At 42.1% G+C, this 19,421-nt stretch overlaps 1 protein-coding gene across 4 annotated transcripts in view; it reads left to right on the top strand.

Moving 5' to 3' along the window:
* TENM4 (teneurin transmembrane protein 4) overlaps nt 1-19,421 on the top strand; it is a 1,366,951-nt gene that overhangs the window by 759,630 nt on the left and 587,900 nt on the right. For 2 of the 4 annotated variants that reach the window (XM_048294400.1, XM_048294398.1), the window contains exon 1: nt 9,925-10,293. The gene's annotated coding sequence lies outside the window, so the exon portion shown is untranslated. Of the gene's footprint in view, nt 1-2,683; nt 2,844-9,924; nt 10,294-19,421 lie in introns of those variants that run through there. The other 2 variants (XM_048294397.1, XM_048294401.1) reach the window with 2 other exon arrangements.

Below are 19,421 nucleotides of genomic sequence, written 5' to 3'. Positions count from 1 at the left end.
TAAGGCTCATTCCATAAGCTGTTTTCTGCTCTTCTCCTCTTTTTTTGCTCTTTCCTTAATTGTAACCATCTGAAACAAGGTATAGCACTAAAAGGACCTTTACTTTTAACAGAGTGGTTGTTTTATACTCTGAAGATAAAAGGGAAGGAAAGTCCTCATTTGAGAAATTAAGTCGAACCCTGTCCCTCAAGACAGGATGAACAACCAAGTCACTCCATTAACATCTTAAATCACATCTCCCTCCCCACAAAATCACACCCTCCAACTTTTCTTTTCTTCTCCCCTTCAATAACACCATTTTCTCTTTGACCACAACCCTTGGCATGTCGTCTTTTCCATTTTTGTCTATCCCTGTGCACACCTACTCCCTCTACAAAGGTCTCTTCTCTTCTGCTGGCTGGCCAGGTGCGTTGTTTGAAGATCCAAGAAGTCACTCACAGGTAGCTGAGCTGGCTGGTTTGCATGTACTGACCGGCCAGCTGGCAGCCTGAGCCAAGCAATTAGCTAACGAGCTTACACCACGGCCTTTCACTCACATGAGCTGTGCTTTGTCGTTGTCTCACACTCCACTGATTTTCATAATATATGTAGGATATTTATATCTTTTAAGCTTTTACCTCTCTAGGGAATGGGGTGAAATTAGCCACCAGGTTCAGAATACATTGCTGGGCATAGGATTGACAGATGGAGAGCCAGATGGACAGACAGCACTCCTATAAAAGCCTTATTTCCTTAGGAAAAGAGGCCGTTGGGTCTAAGCACTACTAGTATGGGGTTATAGGATGGGTGGGGGGGATTATAACCCTCATTAACAGATGTCATGTGTCAGACACTCCTGCAGAGAGATGCAGAGCGAGAGTAAGGGAAATACCTTGTTTTTCTTTGCAAGTGTGAGTTTAAATCCTGTTCTGTCTCAGGTAAATTCACAGCAGACTGGCACAGCTACACATTCAAAAGGGAAAGGGAAAGGAAGGCATATTTGTCACTAGCTCCGTTAATCCTTTGTGTATTGTCATTTAAAGGCATTCATGTGGCTTTTCTTGATCTGACCCGATAGGTTCATGAAAGATTTTCTGATGTTTTCTTTACCCAGCCCAATAAGATAAATTAAGTAGCATATTAAGTTTGTAGTCCCTCACCCTGAAAATGACTTGAACCCATCCTCTGACCCAGTTGCACTCTGAAAATGGCTGGATCAGGCATGATCAGGTCTAACAGGCTGCATAGTCTATATCTGGGTATTTCAACTAAGAAAAAAGACCAGTTTTAAATGTACTGCTCAGTGAATCCTAAAACCCACTACTTAACATCACTTTCTAAAGCTGTAGTTACTAAATGTGAAAATGCTACAGCAAAAATTCATAGAATCACAGAATGGCTTGGATTGGAAGGGGCCTTAAAGATCATCTAGTTCCAACCCCAATTCCATGGGCAGGGTATTCCACCTCTGCAACCCTTCTGTGGGGTTTAGTAGTAGTGGTGTGCACTAGCAGTTCAGGTTTTGGACTGGTCCCTGTTAGACTCATGATTGAGTAACAGTCTACAGGATCAACCACTTGTTTTATTTAGCCATTTTATTAGATGGTATTTTTTGTAGCATCCTTCCTTTGTAGCATCCTCTGCCCCACAGTGAGCTACCATGTGAGGTGCAGAACGTAAAGGAAGTGAAAGGTGAAATGCCTTAATTGGGAGGATTATCATGCTCAGAGTTGATATGTGAACAAATCTGGCTCCAGAGGTTATGGAATTCCCGCCAGGAAAGTGGGTGGGAACCCTTGGTTGAACCCAATTTCCTGCTTGAAGAACTGTTGCTCAGCAGGCATGCTTTAAGCTGTCCTCACTGCTGTGCTCATCTGAAGTCTGGATGTTGGGTTGTGGATGCTCACTGCAACACAGGCAGTCCTGAAATAGAGAGAGTAAAAAGTTTCAGAAATTAATGTCAATTATGACATTTCAGAAAGAAATTGTGTTGCTCACGATTTTATTTAAATTTGTAGAATAGCTACGAAAACATCTCACACTTTTGATGCTGTGCATCAAGTTATCATAGCCAAGGGTATCTAGTACCATGAAATAAGCACAGATGCTGCTGGAGCTTTTCAGAACAACTTTCACTCCACACTTTTCAATAATACAATGCACCTTCAGTACTGCAAGCTTTGTAATCAATCCTTTTACTTTTCTTTCACTACCAAAGTTCCTCTTAAAAGAACACCAGATCCAATCTTCAAAAATATTTGTTGACTTCTGAAGCATGTTCTGATGCCTCTGAGTTTGAAGTTACTGTAGAAAATTTACTTATGTAGGATGGCAATCCAAATAATCTTATTTTATCTTAAAGTATATTAAGGTCGTATCAAAATTTCATTGGAGCTCTGTCCAAGGAAAAAGAACTTGCTTGCTTATGAAATTCTGTTATAAATGCATTTAACATCTGGTCCTGCAAATGTACATGATTTTTTCTTTGTGACCCTTTGCAATGAATAAAGGCAAGAGATGTGAGTAGAGATGTGCAGGATTAGATCCCTTACTTTGTGTAATTTTTTTTCCTATGGCATTTCAATGATAAAAGACCAATTTCTGCCCTTGCTTAACCTCCAGCAACCCCACTGATTTCCTTGTTCATTCCAGATTGTAATGAATGACTTTACACACTGGAGCCCTTTTATTCTTTCCCTTCCAGATTGAGTATCTCAGCCCAGACAATGGGCCCCTGCCTCCAGGAGTGTGCGACTGAAATAAATCCACTGACTTGAGCAGCCCTGCTCCATCGCAACCGAGAGCCGAAGCTGGTGTCCAACACACAAACTTCCATGGAGCACAAGCCAGGGAACAGCATACAGGTAAGCAGCATTTTTAACTCCTTAGCATGGCTTGTGTTTGTACCTGCCCTGGCTCATGGTTTATACACATAGAGTAGGTATTAAATATCACTGTCTTTGCACTACGTGTATCTATTTGAGATAATTATGGCTATTGTAGTGCTGGTGGGACTTGCAGTCTTTAATGCACTTATACTCACAACATCTGATAAAGTGAGGAAGTATTTTTATCTGTATATTATACAGAGGAAACTGAAGCCTAGACAGTTTTTTTGCTGCGCCAGGGAACTGAATCTGGATTTTCCAAGCTGAAAGCTAGCACTCAGTCTGTTGGTCTGTCTAGAAATAAGCAGTACAAATAGGCACAGAGAATAGCGCTTCTTGTAAATTGGGGATACTGAACTACTTCGTTGTGATACAGCAGACATGATAAATTGCTGCTGTTAAACAAAGTGTTAGGGAATTGTCACGTAGCTACGGAGAGGCCACGCTGTTATTAAGGGTGCAAAAGGCATACATTTCAGCTTATTCTTCCATATCCATATTGACTCTGAAGTGCAAACAATAATAAAAACTAGATTTTGCCAGTAAACTAACACAATTTATCTGGAGGACAGAGCAGAAAGTGAGAGCAGAGTTCAATTCCTTCCTGCTTGTGAGTGGTGACGTGTCAGCTGATAGAGGCAGCCCAGGCAGGGGACAGGGAATGTTGATGCTTCTTACTGTTCTGGTGAGGATTCAGTGAGACAGGCTTGGGGTTGAGTCCTAAAAAATTAATAAGGATTGGAAATGGGTCTCAGAACCAGTCATTGTACTCAGATCTGCTGTGTCAATACCACAAGATCACCTTTTTTCTCTGTTATCATACAATGATGTGGGTACTTTGCCATCTCAGAAGTCAATGGTTGGTTCAACACATGAAAAGGAGATGCCAGAAGTGAAGGTACTAGGGAAGTGGGGGCTTTATTCTGCTGGCTCAGATGTTAAAGGGGAAAAAAGATGTCTCCAGATCTGTTCTTTTAGTAAGAGCAGGACTCTCTGGGATTGAAATAACTGGCTTTTCGTTTCCCAAGAGCATCTAGCATGTGAATGGGACTATTTTTATGAATTTTGCCATTGCACAAGCATAAATCTGGAGTGAGTCACAAAGTTAGTCTAGATAAGTGGCCTTATTGGAGAATTAAGAAATATCACACATATGTCTAAACCAGAAGATTTCATCAGGAAAAAAGTCTTCCTCATAATGAGGTTATGGCTTGAATATGGTTGCAGATTGGCCTTCAAAGTTTTATTTGATATTGTTTGATATGCTCCAGTATTTCATTGTAATTTAATGGCGATTCCTATTCACACAGCTATTCTAAATAGGTTCTTATATGTACCTATTACCTTGGTAGCCAGGTTTCTATATCAAATCCTGAACATTCCATTATTATTAAAAATATAAAAGCCATCTATTCCATCCATTTTGTACAGTGAGGTGAACAAAATTGGATATGAAGTCACAGTGTGGTAATAGGGTAATTATTTTTTGGAGGTTCTAATATACTTATGGTCAATTGTATTGAAGATGTATTTTATTACAGTTGTTCGTGCCTGTTTTATCATGTGCTGTGAATTGGGAAATATTCTATCCTATCCCTGGATTAAAAAACCCCATGCTTTAAATTTTTAGAGAGGAAAATATGTCTTTGAAAAGGTGTAATTTGATCCTCTGAGAAATTTATATCATTTTTGACATGATCTGCACCTTCTTGATGAAGACCTTTCCTCTTCATAAGGCATCAGTGGAATTTCTGGAGATAAGAGAGACCTCATTCTACTTCGTTAGACTGAATGAGCCAGCATTGCATTTGAAGTTCCCTGCATATGCTACATAGAGTATGTTTACACAACCACAGAGCATTTCAATGACAAGTGTCTTCCATGGAAGTGGCCTCCTGAAAAGTTTTCCTTAGACATATTTACAGATTTAAAATATAAACAGTGCACAGGGAAAAAGAACGTAATAGGCTTAGGGACAGGAGAATAGAGACCTATATGCTTACAGGACCTTCCACCTAATTGCCTATAAATAATTGTCTTGTGCATATTACCCACATCAGAGCACAGTCTATAAGCCTGGATGTCAGCTGCAGAGCTCAGCTGCTGTTTGTAAATGGTATTAACTGTGCTCTTGATTTTTCTGTGCTTAACTGTATATAGTTTTGTTTTATTGGCACTGTACTATAAGCATATTCTGCACTATGCAAATAGAAGAGCTGAGAAGCATATGGGCCGAATCCTGCAACATTCACTCAGGCAAATGGCCAATTCACTTGACGAGAACTTTTCCTGAGTAAGCAGTAGGAGCAGACTTTCAGCTCCATCGTAGGCCTCGGCTGGTTCTCAGGTGTGACAACAGACACTGGTGCTTTGCAAGGGAGGAAAGGAAGGGTATAACACCCAGTACTGTGGGTAGGTGCTCAGTTCTGTCCTTCTCAGGAGCTAAGATCCACTGAGATGCTACAAAAGGCACAGTCAGTATAGAATGACCCTCTCCAGCCTTTAGCAACCTGTTAAAAATTAGCTAATAAAAGGAAAGACCCTTACAAAAGGAAAGAGCCTTCAGGACAAGAGGAAAGGGCCTCAAGTTGTGCCACGGAAGGTTTAGACTAGATATTAGCAAAAATTTCTTCACTGAAAAGTGATCAGATATGGGAACAGGCTGCCCAGGGAAGTGGTGGAATTACCATCCTTGAAAGTGTTCAAAGGACTTGTAGATGTGGCACCTGGGGACATGGTTTACTGGTGGACTTGACAGTGCTGGGTTAACAGTTGGTCTTTTCCAACCTTAATGATTCTATGATTCAATATGTGATAACATTTCCCCATCCCCAATCTGGACATAACCTCATGGTACCAGTAGTGGAGACATCTCTCTAGTCAATGCAGACAGATTTAAGCTGCAAGCATTCATGGAGTGAGGAGAAAGAGGAGGGAAATCCTGCTTTTGATGAAGAGCACCAGTGATTTCTGCTTCACCACTTTGTTCAAGAGCTTTGTCAGGGAGACATAATTCAGAGTGGGAACTTCAGGATTTAGCTCTGCATCCAGCTGTGGTTCAGCCCTGCTATCTATCATACAGGATTGGGGTTTCACCCCTTACCTGTGTAGGTGGCTAAAAGCTCTGTCCCATTTCCTGATCTCAGTATATTACATGGCCCATGCTGTGGTGGCAATATGTTGTGGACTTCAGGTCCAAGTCCTACAAAAGGTCACACAGGTGTTTTTCTTAATTGACTCCAATTTTAGCTACACTGCCCCTCACAGCTTGATATGTATCAGAGAAGCTGGATTTCTTCGATCCAGCTACCATGGGAACAAGTGCAGCATTGATGCTGTAGCACACATTTCAGCATGATGCCCACACGGACCCCGGCTACACACCACTTGGGGCTGCTAAAGTGTGTTGAACACTGGGCTGTGTGTTCCCAGTGCTAGTGTCATCCCTAATAGCTACACTAATATTAGCAGTGGTACCCATATCTCTCTTTCTCCTGCATCTATTTCTTTCAGCAGTGCCCGATTGGAAGCTTAAGCTGCAGCCCTTACTCATGTTCCTCATTCTCATCCTCATGCACCTTTAAAACAAAATGGCTAATTCAAATAGAGGCTTAAAGGTCATACACTCCAGACCTGGTTTTGCAAACCCTTTTGTACATGGCTTTTCCTCTTGTATTAAAAAAAAAAAAAAAGAAAAAAAAAAGAAAAAAAAAAAGAAAGGAAAAAAAAAAAGATATTCTCATCAGGAAATGCTGGCAAAAAGGGTTTAATTACAGAAATCATTTTGCACCCTATGGAGAAAGCATGAAGAATGGCATATTTCCACATTTGAATTGCACATTCATCAAGAAAAGAGTGATTTCCCCTTAAGAATGTTCTGGAGGAGTAGAAAAGAGCATTGAACCCTGGGGTGTGTATTTTATAGTCTCTGAAAGGCAAATGGTTTCACTTCCATTGATTAAAATATATGAGTTTTTCCCTCTGGATTATTCTCCTGGATGTAGAAAAACACCTAAAATCTTTAGTAGTGGCTGTCAAGCAGTGCAGCCCCTTAGGAGATGCCTCCACTAGGCAAAGGGCTCACCAAACCAACTGCTGCTGAACTTGGCCAGCAAGAAGCCTTTGACCACCAGATGTTGCTACTTTTTTTATTTGATCAATGGGGACTTTACAAAAGGTGTTTTCATTGTTTTGTTGGAGTGAATGTCAACACGGGAACACAAGCTGGCATTAGGAGCACGACGTGCTAATTGGAGTGGCAGCTCCCGGACTTGCTGTCCTTGCTCTCTGGCACACAAGGTCTAACAGGCTCGTGCATTAGTCTTGTCATTCACCTTCTTGTCCCACAGATGTGGTTTCTTTACAAACTCTTTGCAAACACTGTGTGGAGGAGAACTTGACTTAATAGTCACTGGTCACAAGGAGCAATGTGCAAAGTTGCTGGGATGCAGGACACAGGCACAACATGGCAGGCTGCTGAACACCAATGCTTTGAATGTACATCTTCATAAAATAAGCTCCAAATTGGTATGCAGCACACTTCTGTGACCACAGTAATTCACTGTGAATTGAAGCAGGAGCAGGATTTTCCTAAGCAAAGTCGCTTTTCCCCATTACATTAGTATTGTTCTTTTTTTTTTCCATGAGCATTATTGTCTAGTTCAGTTAACAGAGAAAGGCCAATTACACAAACAGTGCTGACCTGTTAAACTTGAATTTACCAGCCAGAATGCAAACAAACAGCATTATACTCCCCACTTGGGTTTACTGATTTTCTCTTAATAATGTCACTTGAGTTTAAAAAGAAATAAATAAATGGCTGGAGCGAATGGGCAGATCAAATGAGCGTTTCAAAACTGCAGGAAAGCAACACAAACTGTAAGAGCACTACTAACAAGAAAAAGAAAAAGTTATGTGTAATTGGAAGAGAAGATGTTCCATTTCCCTTCCAAAATCAAATGCAAACTGCTCATGTGACTGATTTAGTATTGAACAAGAGAGGAAAAATTGCTTCTTGGCATTTAAATGGAAATGTTTCTTGTTCCGAAATTTTGGAAGCTTGCATACTGTATGATTTTTGAAAGGCTTATACAATTACTATTGAATTTGGCTGAGGACTATACCTAACAATATATATATTTCTCAGTTAAACTTTTTCCTTCCAGAGACCTAAATTACCTTTGTCTAGAGTCTAGATTCCTGATGTGGAATATATTCCAGAGGTAATAAGGCCAATGCAAATATATTTCATTTTTAATATGTATGACTGAAAAAAACAGTGAACAGCAGCAGCTATTTTGCAAAGCAGACCTTTATGTCGAGGACTCTGCTGTTTTGAGACGATGTTCTGATTTGCTGTGTGCCTTTTTACTCTGATTTCTGGGTTTGGAAAAAACCACATATCTTACCTCTTGCTTTCCACAAAGGCTAGAAATTTTAGGACAGGAGAAAAAGGCAGAACATAGCAGACTTGTACCTGGCTAATTTAAAGGTATGCCATGAAGAGGATGATTCCCATGTAGCTCAAAGCACTACATGAAGTACTGCAGTCCATTATGTTCAGAACTCTTCTTATAATGCCGTTTTAGGGCTCAGTCCAGTGTCCCTCCAAGATTAGTGATGTCAACACAAGCCGTGTAGAGACTGTTGCTGAAAAGTTTTGTAAGAGTAAACTTTGAGGAGGGACTTGAAAGAGAAAAATGTGATTATTTGGTGAATGAGAAAATGATAGGCTGAGTGTAAATGGCAATGGGTGATATATCCTGACAGGAATAATTTATAGAGGACTTGCCCAAGGTCAGGCAGTGAAGCAGTAGCAGGACCTGACACTTAGCAACACCACAACCCTTTCTTTCTTCACACCATGTTGAATAGTAGCATTAAATAGCCCTAATTTCTTGTCACTACTGTTAAAATAATTAAAGAACAGATAAAACCAAAACTACCTCCTCCCCCCCAAAATATTTAAAAGGCAGACACTGGTAGCATTGATCTTCCTCCTCAAGAAGAACTAACCTTAAATCTTGCAGGCCTTCTTTCTTAGAATCTGATTTTAATTATCAAACAGCAAAATTATGTAAAAAAACATATTAAAATAGTAATAGTAATTGATACTGATAGTGATGTCATCTCCTGACACTACTGTGGATGATGCCCCCTGACCCCAAAAGCAAGACATTATGCAAGCTGCCTGACTAGAGGCATAGGAGGAACAGAGGTTTCCTGTTCCTCGTGATGTGTTCTGAAACTAGAGCCCACCTGACCCCAAGAAGAGAGGGAGGTTCACCAGGCCAGGACAGGAAGGCACCACCTGAGGCAGATATCCATTCTCTTCTTGCCTCCATCCTGATCCCCATTCCAATCTCATGCTAAAGCCAATGCCATTCCAACTCATCCCCATACCTATTCCATGCCCAAGGCCGACCCATGCCTACGGTACCCAAGCACATCCTCTCCTGTCCCTATTACCTTCTAACTCTAATGGCCACACTTGATCCATCTCATCACCATGCCCATATGCCTGTCCATGCCCACGTCATGCCCATCCCCTTCTCATAGCCCTGTCCAGCCCCTCTCCATGCCATGCGTGCCTACGTGCATGCCCAAATGCCCTTCATGCCCATGCCATACCTGTGCCCTTCTCCCAATGCCCATGCCATGACTATGTCTGTGTCCTCCCCTGATCCATGCCTATGCCAGGACTGCATCATGCCCACGCCTGTGCCTATTCCCATCTCATGCCAGCGTCTGTGTTCTCCCCATGCCCATGCCATGCCCGTGTCTGTGTACATCCCCGGCCCATGCCTGTTCTATGAACATGTCCTGACCATGCCCATGTCTATGTTTTCCTCAGCCCCACGTCCACGCCGTGCCCGTGTCTGTGTCCTCCCCTGCCGCGCCTGTGCCATGTCCATGCCCATGCCACCCCATGCCCGTTCCCACCCCATGCCCCTCTCCGCGCATTCGTAGGCCGTGTCCGAGCTGTTCCCACGCCGCTGTGGTGGGCAGCCTCCAGCCGCATGTGCGCCTGTCATTCCAGCCGGGAGCGCCGGCTCCTGCCTCCCATTCATGTAACCTGTGTGTGTCTCTCTTTCTCTCTGTGTGTAACAGCGAGAGGGAGAGAGCGAGCGAGGCACGGAGAGAGGGAGGAGGAGGGGGGAAGCTTTAAATAAAGCCTTTGGATTGCAGCTGCTTATTTTGGGCAGTCCCACCAGGACGATTCCTGTCAGGAAAGAAGCTGGACCAGACGCTGTTCTTTTTTTTTTTTTTTTTTTTTTTAAATTTATTTTGATTTTGATTTTTGGGGGTGGCAGCGGTGTATCTCTGAGCTGCCTGCGGAGATGAGCTCCGGTGCCTGCCTGTAGTTTCCACTTTGGGATCGCTGGACACAGAAGTGGCATTTCGGTGGAGGGAAGCTGCAGACATGGTAAGCTTCGCTTTTTCCTCTGAAAAGTGTATTTATGCCATAGACTCTCTTCAATTTTCCCTTCCCCCTTCCCTCTTCCCACCAAACAGCCAGGCACACAGGCTGGGGCTGGGGAGAAGCTCCCTGAATCCCTGGTTTTCCAGCATCCATCCTTCCCTCCTGTCCAGCTCCCTGCCCTCCCCTCGCACAGTTTGCAGCAATTCGGAGGGAGGCAAAGATGCTGCAGGAAGCTCCGGGCTGGGGCGGGGGGGGGGGGATCAGGCACCCCCAGACTGCCAAAACCTTGCTTCAGGGTATGTTTGGAGTGGATTCTCCCGTCCAACCTTCCCCCTCCCCGACCCTTCCCTCTGCACCCCGAGCGGTGCGGCTGTGCTGGGGGAAGGCAGCAGTGCAGATTGGGAGGCACTGGAGCAAGGATGAAGCTTTAGGATCAATCGGTGTTATTTATGTAATAGTAAAAGCAGGGAGGAGAGGAGAGGAGAGAGAAAAAAAATAGAATAAGAAAGAAGTGCCTTGGTATTTCTCAGCTCACAAGGCTCCTTTGGCTCTGTCTGAACCCCCATGCTCATGTCCTGCTGCAGGGTGGTGCGTGGTGGCAGTGTGTGTGTGTGTGTGTGTATGTTTACATTTGGATCTGTGCTAGAATCGGGCGTGAGGATGGGGTCTCCCATTTTCCAGGGAAAGGTGGGTTTGCCTCCACCAAAAAGCAGAAAAAAGAAATGCGCTTGACTGCAAGTTGAGTGACAAGTCTGTTTCTTAGGCATTAAATGTTAAAGCCCTGCTTCCAGCCATGCCCTGCCAGGATTAAAAGCTCGCCCAAATAGTGTGGTGTTGGAGAAAAGATGCTGGAGTGCCTGGAAGAAATGCAGTGGTTCAGACTCCTGCTAGTATTCTCAGCAATTTGCATTCTCAAATACAAATTTGGGTTGTTGAACCTAAAACCAGGCTGCTACCAAAGGGCATTTATTTCCTGGGAGTTGTTTTGATTGGAAATACAGTGTAAAATATATGTGATATTTTACTTCAAAAGAAGTGGTAGTTAAGGAATGACAAATCTTTAAAAAATAATAATTAGCCCCCCCAAACTCTAAAAGTATTCACAAGGCAGTATTTATTTACTTTCTTATCATGACCATGCTTAGAAATTCACAGTGGTTACAACCATGTAAGCACATTATTTGAAAACAAAAAAAAAAAAACAAAAAAACAAAAAACCCAACCAAAAAAACCATATTTATGCCATTGCCTTGTTTTATGGGACACACAGTCCGAAATACATTTTTCATACAGCCAAAACAGAGATGACTAAATGTTCATTGAATAGACAGGCAAGACCTTTCTGCATCTTGAATGCATTTGCTCATGGTTTTTCCTGGAAAGTGCAATTTTTTTAAATGATTTAAAAATAATAAAAAAATACAGCAAAACACCAAACTTGTGAAGCAAACTAAAATTTAGTCTCTCTGCCTCAAGCCTATCTTCCTCCTTAACTTTTTGCAGTGAAGCCTCACCTTGAATTTGCAGCTGCAACTTTTTCTTTTTTTTTTCTTTTTCCCTGAAAAAAGTCTCAGGTGAAGGGAGGGCCATAAAATGAGAAAATGAGAGCAAATCTTTGAAGCTGGAAGTTGTCTGTCTGCTTTTTATAGGTAAACTTCTGCTGTAGCCTGGCAAGTTGTTAGTGTGCTGCTCCCTGCTCTGGGGGGCCGGAATTGGGCAGGCGAACTTGGCAGCTCCCAGCCTATCCCAATCCCATTTCTTTCTGCTTCGCTGACCCTAATAAAATTGCCTACTAGTAGGGTAGCCCCTCCCCTCCTATGGAAAGTGCTCTGCTCCCAACATGTGTACCATATGTGCCTGCAACACCCAAGGCTTAACATATACACACCTATACTGTGCCAGCAGTCCGCATATGCCACCCGCACTCCGGCTCTGGCAGGAGCTGGGGATTGGCCATCGGGAACCCCAACCTCTCCCCTGATAGCTGGGGGAGGCTGGGGCTGAGCCAGTGATTTGTATTTAATTTATTTCATTGGCCTCTTCAGAGCCAGGCGCCTCCCACCTAGTGCCTGTGCCTGTAGCACTTTTATAGGCTTGGGTGGAAAAAACAAGGAGTATGTGTACATATATGTGTATTTATATTTAGTACGGTGTGGGGGGAGCATAAACGGAGGAAGACGCATCTCTTGCGCTGTTTTGCAGCGAGGCAAGACTTCACAGCGGCTCGCTCGGCTCTGCCTGTGTCACAAGGCTGTAGGAATTTGCTCGTTTGTGGCCATTGCGAGCTGCCCTTCCTTGTGAAATTCCCAGACTCTGCCACGCTGCTGGATCAGTCCTTGCTGGAGTGGGCTAGTTTGTGGCCAGGAGAATTCTTTGCTGCCATGATCCGTTGAGAATGCAATCCCCAAGTCAGTGCATGGCCGAAGAAAATTAGGGTCTGTGCTAGTTTGCAGCAGGTCTGGGGACTGGGAGGGGGCCGTGAGGTCACGGTGTGTGGCCGGGCATCTCCCAGGCACCTGAAAATGTAACCTGTTTTGTTCTTGCCTTGAGAGCAGGACCACTGCTCTGCACCCACCATCCTGAGAAGGGGGTCTGCACACACAGCTGGGGCGGGAGAGAAGGGGAGGCGCCTTTGCAGATAACCTGTTTCACTTTTTTCTCCTTTTTCCCCCTCAAAAAAATAAAAATCACTGAGATTGGGAATTACTGCCACTGCACTGAGATGCACTATATCTTTTCAGGGACTCTGTGTCTCACCCTCCTTTTTCGAATGTGTACACATCTTCACAAGGGGAGATTTGCAATTCATCTGTTATTTATGTGCGTGATCTGGAGAAGAAATGTCACGTTTCGGGGAAGAAAGAGGGTCATTAACATGGAAAAAGGTTCTCAGGTTGTTCTTTGGCAAGAAAAGGGGTAAAAGGCAAAAGGAGATGCAGAAGTTAACTTCGTAGTTTCCTTTTCTTATTACCAAAGGGTCCTGGTTTAGAAAGGCTTTTCTGAGGAGAATTTGCCTTCTGTAATTTTAAAGGACAGGGAAAAATTATGGAGAGATGAGGGTAAAGCTGCTCATCTGGTTTTGGTTGGGGTGGGGAGATAGTTCCCCCTCCCCCTGATTTATTTTACTACATGGATGGAAAAAGAGAGACATCTCTCTAATTTCAGTGGGACTGGGGAAGGAGTGAGATTTGGGCTGAGAAGACTCTGCAACTTTAAGTTCATGTAGCTTAATTATTTTCCTTGACTCATTTAAAATAGATGCTTTCCTTTTGGTGAGCAGATAGTATGCTGGCAAGGGAAAATGTTCTTTTTGTTTTACAAAGTGAATTTTTTATTTTATTTTATTTTATTTTATTGGTTTCCTGGAGTGCATAACAACTAAATGTTATTTCATTCTGTCTACAACATGCACACTATTCCAATTAAGAGCCTACTCTGATTATTTTTAACCTGGTAGTTTGCCATTTCTCTGCTCAGGAGAATAAAACATTGAGTTCTTGCACTTTAAAATAGCTGAGATGCTTAAGCAGAACTACCTTTTCCCTGGGAAAGTCATTTCCAGTTCTGTTGAGTTCCCGCTTCAATGGTTCATTTTCTGACAGAATCACATCTTTGCAAGAAGCAGAACTATGATCTTATGTAACTTGATGTTTCCAGATCAAAAGTTACAAATATTGCAGTAATACCACAAAGAGAGAGACTTGACAGGAGGAATGTTGCATGGCATATTTATTATTAGGATTTCGAATCAAGGCGGTTTTAAAAATTTGTGGAGGGGAAAAGAATTAGAAAAGATGAATAAACAACACCTTGCTAGTTTGATATCTTTAACATCCCTTTTCCCTTTCATCTTAGCTCTGAGATTTTATTTCTTCTTTTTTTAAAGCAAACTCTTCTGTGTTTAAGAAATGTGTGATTTCAAGAGGTGAAGTAGCTTGAAACTCGCTCTCTCTCAGATTTGATTCAGAGAAATGAAACTTTGTAAATCAATGTCAATTCGGATTTAAAGACTGGCTGTTACCTGCCCTGTTACAAGGTCTATCAGCATAGCTCATTGTAACTAAAAGCTAAAATACTCTGTTTCTGCTTTGAACTGACAGACTGGCGTTGCTGGGTACTTTGACAGAGTAACTCGCACCACTTGCCAGTGAATTGGGTATTCACGGATCCTTGACCGATACGTTTCAGATGAAAAAAAGTCTAATAATGTAAGATTTTTTAAAAGCATATGTGTGTATTTCCTCTTTGCTCTAGATTAAAAGGAAGAAGAATCACGGAGAAATTTATGTCTTAACTATGTCAGCATAACATAAGGAGTGGTGCTGTAGTGTGGCTATAGGACTGATAGTAGTCAGGAATAAATGTACCATTTTCATTCTTCTGTGCTGTTTCACCCTTGCTTCACTTCAGATAAATAATTTTGTTAGAATTTTTTTTTTTTTTTTTTTTTTTTTGGCCAGTTGTTCCACCTTGCTCTCCCTGGATCATCTGTAGAGGCAGAGTTGAAACGTGAAAAGGAGGGTACGTTTCCTTGTCTGTGTGCAATGACAAACCTTCCTTACAGAAAGTTCAAATTTTGGAAAGTTTGAACCTTACTCACAAAAATCCTTTGTCTTTTTACCAAATTTCTGGGAATTAAGCTGTTTGTGCTGTAGGGGGATTCAAACTTCATCACATGTTGTCCTGCTGGGTATCAGCAGAGGTGATCTTTTGAATGTGAAGACATCCATGAGAGCAGGCACAGATTTCTCTGTTCTTCCAGTGTGTTGGCAGCCAGAAGGAGGAAAGTGAATTATGAAATGGAATAGGTCTGACAGATAAGTTTCCTTTCCCAAGTAGGAGTTGCTTTCTAGGATATGACACAATCCTTGTTCTTTTTTTAAGTGGGGGGAAGAAGGAATGAGAAGAGAGGAGTTGCTGATGGTCGATTTAGGCAGAGGAGCTCACTGAACTGCATTTATCAGTTCGTTTAAATGGGGATGGCTCAGTGAGATTTCACAGATAGCTCCACATGTTTTAGTGAGTAGCACTTGCTATGGTCTAGGATAACCACTGCAGTCCAGAATGCTGCTGCACTGCTGTAATCACTGCTAAGGCAGCGGTGGCAGATGTGCTACTCCGGCAGCAACAGCAAACATAAAGCAGGAGATGTCTCGCTGCCCATTGATTTAGGTTTTAGGTGACTATTCAGTGCAGTTTTCTCTTTAAACACTGAGCAGAAGCTGTATCACTTCCCTGCACATGTGTTTGCACACACTGAGTATTCAAAGTATTCTGGAGATTGAGTTATACAGACAAAAATTAAAAAACAGAAGATCAAGTCCTGTTTTACAGTTTTAGTCCAACCCTGCATCATGTATGCAACAAGGGTTCACAGGCTTTGTTGTCTCCTCCTCAAACTCCAATAAGTGTACTGAAAATCTTAAAATTGCTTTACAAAACCCAGTCTGGGCCTGTTCCTTCTGGGGAGTATTGGGTCTATTCATAAAAGCAATCTTGGTCTTCTATATCAGGAGTTGGACCCACTGAACCTTATGGATCCCTTCCAACTCAGAATATTCTATGATATTCTACGATATCATGCTGTATGGAGGATAAGAGAAGCCAGGATTCATTTCCTGGGCAGGAGCATCTTCAAATACTGTCTGTTCACCTAAGAGCAGAGTCCTGGAGGCAAGAAATTCATAAACCATCTCTTCCACTGGGTCACCTGGCTTTAAATGGCCCAATCTTATAAATGAACTGAACTCATAAATTTTATAATGGAAAGTTTTCAATATTCTGCTAATTCCTTTTTAACTGCCTGTGTGTCTTTGGATGCTGAAAACCATTTCATCCTTACCTCTGTAACGTAAAGAAGAATAGGAAGGGAGAGTTTGGTTAATCAAAAAGCTTGTAGAAATGACTGCCACAAGTGGTTGGAAAAACTGACAGAGCATGAGAGACACTGGAATTTGCTTTCTGCCTGTTGATACAGACAGCATTAGGTGGCTGGGCTGTGGGCAGCACAGATTCTGTCAGTCCGGAACAAGCAAATGCTGCTATTTCTAGAAAAGTACCCTTTGTGCAGCTGGGTTTAAGGTGTGATCACCTTTTAAGCACAGATTCTTGTTCTAGGAAGCAGTGAACAATCTCAAGAGCCAACTGGCTGATGTGTTCCTGCCGACAGAGCTGTGATCGAGGTTTACTTACGGTGTTTCCTTACGGTGGTGCTAAAACAATGCAAAGTTCATACAGCATTTAATTGCTGCTGTGGGTGTTTGACATTTTAGCAGATCAGACTCTGAGCTGTCAAGATGGTCATCCAGAGGCTGCAACACACTCTGACACAATTATGAAATGTTGGGTTGAAGGGATTTGCCCAGCACTGCCCACAGTCTTGGGGCATCATTTGGCTGCCTTAATCTGAAACACGTTTGCCCTCATTCCACAATCCTTTGCTTAGTCACTACAAACCTTCCAGCTCTGCAACGGGTGAGACAGGGATTGTAAACCTCCTCTTCTACTCCTCATTTGCATTGCTTCATCTCCAGACTGGCTTGGGTAAAACACTGTCCTGTGAATAATGACAGTTTTGTTACTCAGACACTTGATTAAGGCAACTTCCATTGTGTTTTTTACTTAAATTATGAGTCTCCAAGATATACTTTTAAATCATATTATTGGTCTGTTAGTCTCGTTTTTGTTGATTTCTTTTGGTTTTATTGAGTCTTCCAAGAGCTAGTAGCTTTGTGACACTGCCTCATTTCCGTCTCTCTCTGCGTGTCAATGGCTTAGTTTAACAGAGCACTCTGCTCCTCTAAACAGATCCCTCAGTCCATCCCTCTCAGTCTGGTCCTCTCCTCGTGCCCTGCCTCATCCATCTCCTTTCTGTAATCCCATTTTCATCCCTCTAACCCCCGCTCTCCAAGTCTCTCATCCCAAATTCATTCAGCTCCTACCAGCTTGAGATCATGCCAAGAACCAGAGAGCATCTCTGATTCAGTTCTGATACTTGGATGCAGACCTGGCACTTGCCATAGCATAAAACATCTTGTTTAGTCATACACAGGTAGAAATGTAAGTGATGGAAGCTGGCAAATATATACAAATGCACCCAGGAACATGTAGCAACAGCGTTTTTATCAAAGATGTCTAAACCTGGCTTAATTCACACAGATACACACAAAATTCATTAGAAGAAAAACAGTTCTCTCCCAGGCAAATTTCAAGTCCTTCCTCTAAAGTCCTAAAAATCCCAGAAGAGGCTTTAGAAAGAAAGCTAAAGGCTTCTTTTTTTTTTTTTCTAACCTGAGTAAAACAACATATTTTTCTCTAGCCTTGTTCTCAGAATCTGCTGAACTGTTTTGACTGAAATTTTCTAAAAAACTTCAGCCTGAGGCAGACAGCTGGCATGGAAATTTTCAGGCCAAACAATTTGCTTAGTATAGTTATAAGAAACTGTGAATGCTGTTTTATTATTAAAGATGCCTCACTCTTCCCATAATTGACAGCACTACCAACTTTGCCTTTCCCTAATAACCAGAGAACTGGAGATAGTGTTACAAACTAATTTCATATTTGTTTGTTTTATAGATATTTTTTTATATTGGAAATTTATTATAAAACTGACACATGCATTTCAGCATATGTTAGCATATGATGAAACTTCAAGCTTCCTGGAAACCAAAGTGAATACAAGTAATGAGAATCCCACAAAGTCACATCAAAGTTATACAGCATTGCAGGATTTGTAGGATGGGATTAAATCCAAAGAAATCTCAGGAGATCTTGCACTGACAGAGCAATCACACAAGTTCCCACGTATCCCACCCTCAGGTTCAGTGTCCTCCTGACAGAGGAATTCTTATTTAGTATAGCAACATTCTAATGTAACAGCAACTGTTATCACAAATCAGAGCCAAAAAAAACAAGGGGAAAAAAAACAAATGGGAACCCAGAAAACCGAAAGAACAGATAATTGCATTTTGATATGACCAGCTTTTTCCTTTTGTTACCATCATCACAGGTGACCTCTCAGGCTTCAGTTTCACATCAGAGCCAGTCTCTGGACCCATTGGCATGGAAGGAGAGTTTTCCTGCTCTCCCCCTCTCCCCCCATCCCAATATCCTCTCTCCCTAGCTCCTGTCCTTTGACTCCTTCAGAATATGTCTGATTATTTATGCCTTTTTGATAAGGGCATATAGTGGTAGGACTAGGGGTAATGTTTTAATATAAGAGATGGCAGATTTGGATTAGATATTAGGAAGAAGTTCTTTGCTGTGGGGATAGTGAGACACTGGCACAGGTTGCCCAGAGAAGCTGTGGCAGTCACATACCTGGAAGTGTTCAAGGCCAGGCTGGATGGGGCTCTGGGCAACCTGGTCTAGTGGGAGGTGCCTCTGCACACGGCAGAGAGGGCTGGGAATAGATGATCTTTAGGGTGTCTTCCAACACAGCTCATTCTGTGATTCTATAATTGTACAATTTAATTGATCAACCCAGGACAAAACAAGCTCCATCTTTTCCTTGGGGTTTTGTTTTTTCTGATGACTTAGTGACTTACATTGAGTCAATGTGGTGGAAGCGTTTGCCATGGAGGAGAGAGAAAGAAGGGGGTACAAACAGCTTTGTGGAGGTGATGAGGGTTTAGGCTAGTCCCATGACTAGGAGTTTTTTCTAGATTGCCAACTATTTACAGCAGTTTTATTGTACTGATATGAAGTCTAATTTTATTCATGTTAAAATACAGAGTGCACTTTTTCATTACAATCTTCTATCTTCAGGACAATCTTTTGAACCATCCTGATTAGTAGGCCTTGAAGCAGTTGTCTTCTAACAGTTTGCTGCATTCTTTTTGAACCCATCATATAGTTGTGATTGCCACAAAAAAAAGTTTCAAAATTTAAGATCATGCAATGAGTGAATAAGCCTTCCTGTTTTTCTGCTTTAACCTCTCAATTTGGTAATTTCATTAGATGACTCCTACTTTGTGGGTTATACAGCAAGATATATTCCTTCTACTCTTTGGTTTTGTTTTTGTATTCCACACTGAAAATCCCCATCCTACTTTATCTATTCTGCAAGTCTTTCCATATTCCTGATAATCTTTGCAGCCTTTTCCTCTGTCTTTGTTAATTCTCTGTGTTTT

Source organism: Corvus hawaiiensis, chromosome 2, assembly GCF_020740725.1.
Source record: "Corvus hawaiiensis isolate bCorHaw1 chromosome 2, bCorHaw1.pri.cur, whole genome shotgun sequence".
Taxonomy (NCBI): Eukaryota; Metazoa; Chordata; class Aves; order Passeriformes; family Corvidae; genus Corvus; species Corvus hawaiiensis.
This window is presented reverse-complemented; position numbering and strand designations above follow the sequence as displayed.